General features: G+C 40.1%; 1 long non-coding RNA gene across 1 annotated transcript; it reads right to left on the reverse strand.

The window, feature by feature from the left end:
* Positions 1–2315: 2315 nt before the first annotated feature.
* On the reverse strand, positions 2316–7990 carry LOC308582846. The gene is made up of 3 exons (XR_014005917.1): positions 7904–7990; positions 3302–3436; positions 2316–2917 (listed from the first exon to the last, which is right to left on the reverse strand). It is a non-coding gene; the product is annotated as an uncharacterized lncRNA (long non-coding RNA).
* Positions 7991–8362: the final 372 nt, after the last annotated feature.

Raw genomic sequence — 8362 nt, forward strand, 5'->3', positions numbered from 1 at the left:
AGGAATTATAGAGAACCACACCAAATCGCCCAGGTCCATTCTTGACAAGAAATTGCTTTTTCAAAAATTCTCAAAATACCCTGTTCTGGAACATTGCCCCACCATCAAATTGAATGCCACATAGAACAGCATGGAAATAATGTGATGCGTCACCAAACTTCTGAATAGCTCACCTGTAGTAAATTGTTCATATGTTTTTTAAAAAAGAAATGCAGTCAGGAACACTCAGGTATCCCACAACAAATGTGACACGCCCCAAAACTCTAGACATGAAGAATAGACAAACCTTCCTGCCTATCTCTCATGGGACTTCTGGGTAAGGAGTACTCTATACAGACTGACAAGCAGAGACAGATGTCATGACAAGCCTCCATCTTGCCCAGCTAGAATATGGAGAGCCAGCCAGCATTGGCTGAAAGACTATCATCCCCCTTTTATCTGTTGTTATTGTCAGATGAGCACATGAACTGTGTTAGTATTGAGGAATACATTCCACTCCCAGTGTTATCTTCTTAGTGTTGTTGTTTTGACTTAGGCAAGGAGCTGTGCTTTCTGAGCTTAGTTTTGTTCCACCAAAGCGCCGACGCCATGGATGGTGTGGTCTGATGATATCTATGGCCCCACATTGGATGAGTGTTTTTGTCTCATAAACAGTCGTGGCCAATTCCATGTGCAACTGTTATTGCTACAGCTTCTCAGACATGCCCTGCACTTCCCAAACATTTAAATGCCCTCTTTGGCAAATTGCCTGGTAGTAATGCCTATTAATTTCATGAGAAGTGTATTGTTAATTAAAAGACTGCCTCCTGAAGCTATTAACGTTAAAGAGATTTCTTCAGTGATTGGCATTCCAATATCCTCTTCTTTCCTATTATGAGTTCCATTAAACCCCAGAGGTTACTTAGTCAGTAGTATTGACAAAAGCACACTTTGAATAACCCTGGTGTGTTGCTAAATAACATTGGAATATTTGCATAGAACAGAAATCATGAAAGTAGGTGTAATAGCCTCAATTTTTCATTAACTATATTGTAATAATACAAGTACTACTGACACCTGAGATACGTGTTTCGGGACCCACTCTATTCTTGTGAATGCAATATGGTTTAACTGTTTTTAATTCTGAATTCAAAATTGTTGTAACCTACCCTAAACCTGTTAGCCCTAGAGGGGCTTTGGGACATTACAAGTGGCGTATGTGGAAAACTACTCTGGGATGGGTACAGGACTTATCTCCTGGGAAAGCAGCTAAACTGAAATATTGTTTTGTCTACAGAGGTGACAACACAATAGAATTTTACTATTGAAGCAAGGTAGGAACTGGACATAAGTTTTCGTTCCTGAATAACAAACCTCTGTAGAGATACTAGATTTCGGAATAAGAATCGTTTTGCAGCTGAACAAGATAGAAACCTGAGAAAGTAAGAAATAAAAGAGCAAAGGACCAATTACGCCACGGAAAGAACAATGGGAGGAGCAACTATGACCAAAGGAAATTAAAGGCCTTTATTAGACTGGATTTTTGAAGTTAAACAGCATCAAAACAAGCAAATTTAAAGAAAACCGGCAAGATGGATTGAGGAAAATTTGGCTGTGGACTTGAGACCTCCAGGCCGACAACATACAGACTGAGGGACATGGGGAATCTAAACCGGGGAAGGGAGGGGGAACTCTAGAATCCAAAGGCTATGTAACCAACTTTTTGAATCTTCTTCTATCTTTTATCTTTTATCTTTCTATATAACTTTGGTATTTTGATTTAACATGTTTTGAAAAAAAGGGGGAATTCGTGGAAGGAAACGGGGTAGATCTTGGGGGAAAATTTTTTTTTCTATTTTGTTAAAGATGAGGAGTGATGTTAAGATTGTAATTTAAATTGGCTAATAGGCACAACATATTAGGTTTAAATTGGGAATGAGAACTTGTGGAACCAACTTAAAAGGGGAATACAGTCGGGAGGGGAAGGAGGGAGTCCCAGAAAGAAGGTTATGAAAATAAGGGTTTAAAATTGGTCTTTCTTTTTCTTTCTTTTCTTTATCTTTTTTATTTTTTCTATTCTGTCATTATTGGAAATTTTAATAAATATGATTAAAAAAAAATAAAAAATAAACCTGTTAGTGAAGGGTACATAATGTTGTTGTTGTTGTTGTTGTTAAGAAGAAGAAATCATGTTGCTGTTAACAATAGTCTACAACTTCCCATTGATGCTGAGGATGACACAGTAATTTATTACATAAATAATAATAAATTATGGCATAATTGAGTGAACTACACAGTACTCCACTCTCTACAGTTGTTGTCAATAGAGGAAAATCCTGGCTCAGTGCGCCTGTTCCAGGAACGAGTGCCTCTCCCTGACACTTGCTTATCTGACCAGATACTATACTATCCCTTATGTAATCAGAAAGATGATGTATGGGATGGTGCTAATGGAATGGGGGTGTGGATTCAATTAATCAGCTTCAAAACAAGAGACTCTGAACCAAGATAATTTTTAGAGGCATGTCTCAGCACGGTGATTTTTCTTGGCATTGGAAAATTCCTTATTAGCTAGAAGAACTGGTGAGCAGATGAAATGCCTCTCAATCCACTTGGAAATCACAGAAAGCAGCACCTAGCATACAGTGAAAAGATACAGCAAGCATGGCACGATGCAAATAACACACCAAAACCTCCAACCAACCCCCGACTTTGTTGACATGTTAAGCAGTCTTTGTTTGCATTGTTCCATTTTATGTTTCTGTGTTCCACATTCATTTGGGCTTAAGCCAATCTCTGTCTGCCAAGTCACAATGATTTCTGTAGAGCTTTCTCAGGAGTCCTTCAGGAACGTTTGGAGCACCAGCCCTCTCTTCTCTGAGCTGTATGAGACATTCCCTTTCTTGATGAAGTAAGTTGGCAACTCCTCAGCTTCCTCCTGTGGGTTACACAAGGAGACAGCTGTTATCTGAGCACAGAACATAGTATAAAAATGCTGGCTCCACCACCCCTGTGTCTTTCCTTTTTTCAACATTCATTCAACATTGCCCCTCTAGAAGCTTCCCTGCACCCTTCAGCACTGTCAAAATGGCCAGTCTATGAAGCAGAGCAACAATTTTCAGGGTCTGGGGCTGATGATGGTATGCCACTGTTGATTAATGGAGAAACCACATTTTAAATACATATATAGAGCATGTTGCAGGCATAGGACCTGTTCATGCAGAACGTACCTTGTGGGAACACTCAGTCAAGATGAATATGATACTGTGAATCCCTGTTTTAAGCAGAACTCAGCTTTGGATATGCGCTAAGGAAAACTTACACACGATTCCAAGCTAGACATGAATAGGTCTTTTCCCCATTTAGGTGGTCCTTTGCAATTTAGTCAGTAGAGGTCTACCCACTGCAAGTTCCATCTGATACATTAGCTTGATAGGGTTTTGAAAATTTCAGAAGACTGAAGAAGCAAAGGAGAAATCACAAATATAAATGGAGCAATGCACATACTGCACCACCATGGATCATACACAGCCTCAGTATCTGGAATGAGATTGATAGTAGTTCATAGACATATTCTCCCTTGTTTGTTGCTTTACATACAGTATTGGGTTGAGATGAGTGGAAACTGCATTGAGATCCCCAACATGGTGTCCATGGGCACCAGTGTGCTGCCAGTACCTCCTATGGTGCCTGCAAAAGATCTCAATACATATCCCATCAATACATGAAAGACTGTTTAGTCTTCCTACCTGTTTACAGTAGCCTAGCCCCTCCTACACTGAACGCATATCTTGAACATGCCCCAATTTCATTGGATGCCTGGACTGGTCTGGACAACCATTCTCCTTTCTACTGTGAGCAGAGAATATGTGCAAAGAGCTTTTTTTCCTGTGAGTGAGCATGTTGGTGGCCGATTTGGATGCCTTTTCCACCATTGACTGGCAGGCTGATGGGAAGGAAGTCTGCACCATTTTGTGATCCTGTCTCTCTTTCTGCTCCTTCAGACATGGCAGTCATTTAGAGTTATGCCATACCCTATGACAACCATTTTTTGACTGGACTCTGTGGCACTTTCCAAAAGTTCCAAATGTGCCCACTCACACAAAAAGGTTGGCAACTGTTTTCCTGTACCTGTTTTCCATTTAATGGGTTAGTGTAAGAAGTTCCTATATTGTTTAGGGGGAAAAGATTTTTTTTAATGCTTTATTGAAATAAAGAAAGAAAAACGAACAAAAATTCATCCAAAAAGTAAAAACAGTAATATATGTTACATCAGATCATGATGAATTCTTCTTATGTCTATAACGACTTAGGAAAAAAGATTTCAATGGTACCTTCCCACCCTCCTACTTCTTATTGCATGAGATCAGTGGCCCAAAAGAAGTTTCTGAGGCATCTGTTAAGATTTTCTGAAGCTTGACGAATCCAATTAGGCAGATTAAAGGACAGGGCAATTTATCAAGGAAGCTTCTGGAAATGAAGTCTTGCCCAAAGGCCCAGCAATGCACAATATGATGTGCTTTTAGTACATGTGATACTGTATGATTGCAATCAGTTTCAGCTGGTCAGGAATATACCAGACAGCAAGATTGCCTAATGTTAAAACAGCTTCCCCTGTCTCATGACAGAACTTTTCAGAACACAATGCAATTCAGCAACATTGTTGCTGAGTTTAGATGCTTCGGCCTGGGCAAAAACATTTGAGGGATTTTGGGAAAAGTGAAAATACAATAAAGTAGTGTGTGTGTGTGTGTGTGTGTGTGTGAGAGAGAGAGAGAGAGAGAGAGAGAGAGAGAGAGAGAGAGAACCAGGATTTCACCTAATGGGAAATATAAGGTGAAGTAAAAGTTCATTGCTTAGATAAAACCTCTGATAAACTTTAAGGGAAAGCTAAAAAGAGTAAGAGTTATGTGGAAGATGTACCAAATCCTTACATATGAGCATAAGAACTACTGGATCAGTCAAGCATTCAGTTCCCCACAGTGGCCAAACACTTCACGGTTCACCATGCATATTTCTCAGTACACAAACACAGAAAAAGGCAAACCAAATTATCAAAGGACTGGAGCAACTTATATATGAGGAAAGGTTCTATATGAGCTGTTTAGTTCAGGAGGAAAAATAAGTCAGGGGAGACAAGATACAAGTGTATAGCTGTATCATTTATATCATTTTAACACAACACTATACAAAAGTACATATGGAGTTTTTTCTTCCTGTCTCATAATACTAGAACTTGGGACCACCAGGACGGACAAGTAGTTTTTCATACAGTGCATCATTAATCTATGCAATTCACTTGCACAGAATGTAGTGGTGGTCACCAACTTGAATGGCTTTAAGAGTATTAGACTAATTCATGGAGGATAAGGCAATCAGTAGCTACCAGGCTCAGTTGCTATGTTGGAGGCAGGATGCCTCTGAATACCAATTACAGTGGTGCCTCGGGTTACATACGCTTCAGGTTACAGACTCCGCTAACCCAGAAATAGTGCTTCAGGTTAAGAACTTTGCTTCAGGATGAGAACAGAAATTGTGCTTTGGCGGCGCAGCAGCAGCAGGAGGCCCCATTAGCTAAAGTGGTGCTTCAGGTTAAGAACAGTTTCAGGTTAAGTACGGACCTCTGGAATGAATTAAATACTTAACCTGAGGTACCACTGTACTGGGAATCACAAGTGGGGAGTGCTGTTACACTCTGGTCCTGCTTGTGAACTTCCCACAGGCATCTGGTTTGCCACTGTAATAACAGGGTGCAGAACTAGATAGGGTTTTGATCTGATCCAGGAGGACTCTTATGTTCTCATTATTCCACACAAGATGTGCCGATGGTGATTTGCTTAGTGCTTATCTTATGTGATTCCCATTTCAAGTAGAGTGTCTCATCTCATTTATATCATTCCAGCTCAGAAAATCCATTTTCATATTTTGCAATGTTTTTAATGCTCCCGGGCAAGAAACTGAATGGACAACCAGTGAGATTGATTGAATGAATTCCAAGGTCACTGGACTTTGGTCCACAAGATAGAACACCAGTGGCTTTTGGCATCAGGACTGCAGCATGCTAATCTTCAGAATCCTAAAATTCATATCACCTTCCATTGTCAAGCAAGTGACCCTAATTAAGAATGACAAGTTTGTTCTTCCAATTTGTCCTCAAGTATATTTCATTCCCACTGTAAAACTAGCTCTTATCATTCTGAGTTTTATGATTATCCTGAACTTAATTGTTAAAATCAAATGCTGCTTCTTGTGGCAGGTTTGCACAAAACAGAAGTCATAGACAAATGAACAACATTGTTTATCATTCCAATAAGCAGGATGTGTTTATTAAATATGACACGTGCAAATTTTCTTGCTTGAAAGCAGAATCATGTACTCTGCTGCTAGAGGTTAGAAAGGACTGCAGCAAACAATAATGAAGAGAAATGAAAGTTTGGACCAAACATTCTGTTCCTATGTAAGCTAACAGGAAAGTTTCAGTTAACTTTATTGGGGCACTAATAGTTGCCTGGCAACATTTCCCTAAGTGTGTCATGTATCTGAACCTGAAAGTTTCAAGAGAAAGTTAGATGACACAAGCTGAGACGTGGTTTGTAGATATGACAGACCTTGCAAAAAGACATTTCCGGTCCTCACATATTATGTGGTGTATGAAACATTTGTGTGTGTTCCTGAGCAGTTTTTTTAACTTTGTTTCATGGACAATTGTAAGGGTTTATGCGGTGAGAAGAATGATAAGACAGACAGCTTGCCCTGAAATACTGATCTCCACTCTGCAATGCACTGAATCCAGGAAATAACATAGTTATTATTTATTAGGGTTATATGAAGCCTCCAGATTTGGAGGCAATATGCCACTGAACACTAGTTGCTACAGCTGGCAAGGACTAACATTTCGTTTATACTGCATGACCCGTTGCATTATGGAATTGTGGCTTTTTGATTGATATACTGCCATGTCAAATTTACTTTCATTCACACCAGTGGGTTTAGTGTGACACAACAGCAGGTGCCATTATACATGTCATAACTATAACGTGCATGCATGCTTTGGTCCTCCATGTTTCCCCTTGCAGGAAAGAGCTGTATACCAGAATACTGCCGCAAATTTTGTCACATGGCATGTTCCATTAAAGCGGGGGGGGGGGTGTTAATGGGGCTGTAAACAGATCTTTTTTTTCTGCAAGCAATTAACACAGAAAGGTGCATCAAATTTCTGCTAGATTTCCAGAAGCGACTTTTACATTGTGTGAAAGCTCACATAAAATGTAAACATTATCAGGTAAGGAAACGTCCGGAAAATGGAATAAAGTGCTGTCTAAATGCAGGTACAACACAATTAACATTTGAAAGTAAATTCATCACTTGGAAAATAGCTTAACTATGGGTGTGATTGATCAAAGTAGTTCCATTAGTGCAAGAACAACTGGCTGAGGAAAGGAACTTCCCCTCCCTCTCCTCTCCCCATGCCTAAATAAATTTGCCTAAGTAAATTTAAAATGACTTGTTAGTTTACATTGTGTAATGCCTTTTAATGTGATTCACACTGTGATTTAATTAAAGCAGTAGTTATGAACATTTTATTATTAAAAGGTGACAGTTGCTCACAATAGCTCCATTGACAGCTACTACCCCAAAAACCTGGTGGATCATGAAAGCATGCTGTGTACTTTTGAGAACCATCTCCTAACACTCTCCGCTCCACTATTCCAAAACGGTGGTGGCCTCCAAGGGGTTGCTGGGATGTATAGTTTGAATTCTCCAGCACCTCTGCTACTGAAGAGAACTCATTGGGGCATTCCGTCTGGTTCATTTCTGCTGAGAAACAAAGTAAACTCTATACTCGACTAAGAAGAAGAGGCATGAGCTGGAGTGGGACCGAGTTTAGATGCTTAATGTTGGAAGGGTGCTTACCTTTACTTACCTGCTAATGACATGCTGCTATCCTGATCAGTCAGGTTACATTTTGTTTCCTTAGTATTTATTTACATAGTACATTAATGCTCCCGTTTCCTTCCATCGTGGAACTCAAGATGGCAGACTTCTCAGGTAGTCTTTCATCCAAGCACTGCCCAGACCAGACCTGCTTATCTTCAACAAGATAGTTGCATCATATTCCCCCTGGCACATTTTATAGTCACCCTGAAATCAGTAACCTCCCAGCTCACTTCAGTCAATGCAATATTTTATACAATTGTACAGGGCAGATCTTATTGTGACCTATGTCTGATGAAGGCCCGCATTCCTGAGCACACCTGCAGACTGAGCATATATGCATGCTTCCTGAAAAGAACACCCCGCCGACTTCATTCCGCAGGAAGTGTCACAGGATAGTGGCCATCCTGTGGCATCCAAGCGGCCGCGACACATTAATGTGGCCGGG

The sequence above is a fragment of the Podarcis bocagei genome, assembly GCF_964188305.1.
Source record: "Podarcis bocagei genome assembly, chromosome: 3".
Classification (NCBI taxonomy): Eukaryota; Metazoa; Chordata; class Lepidosauria; order Squamata; family Lacertidae; genus Podarcis; species Podarcis bocagei.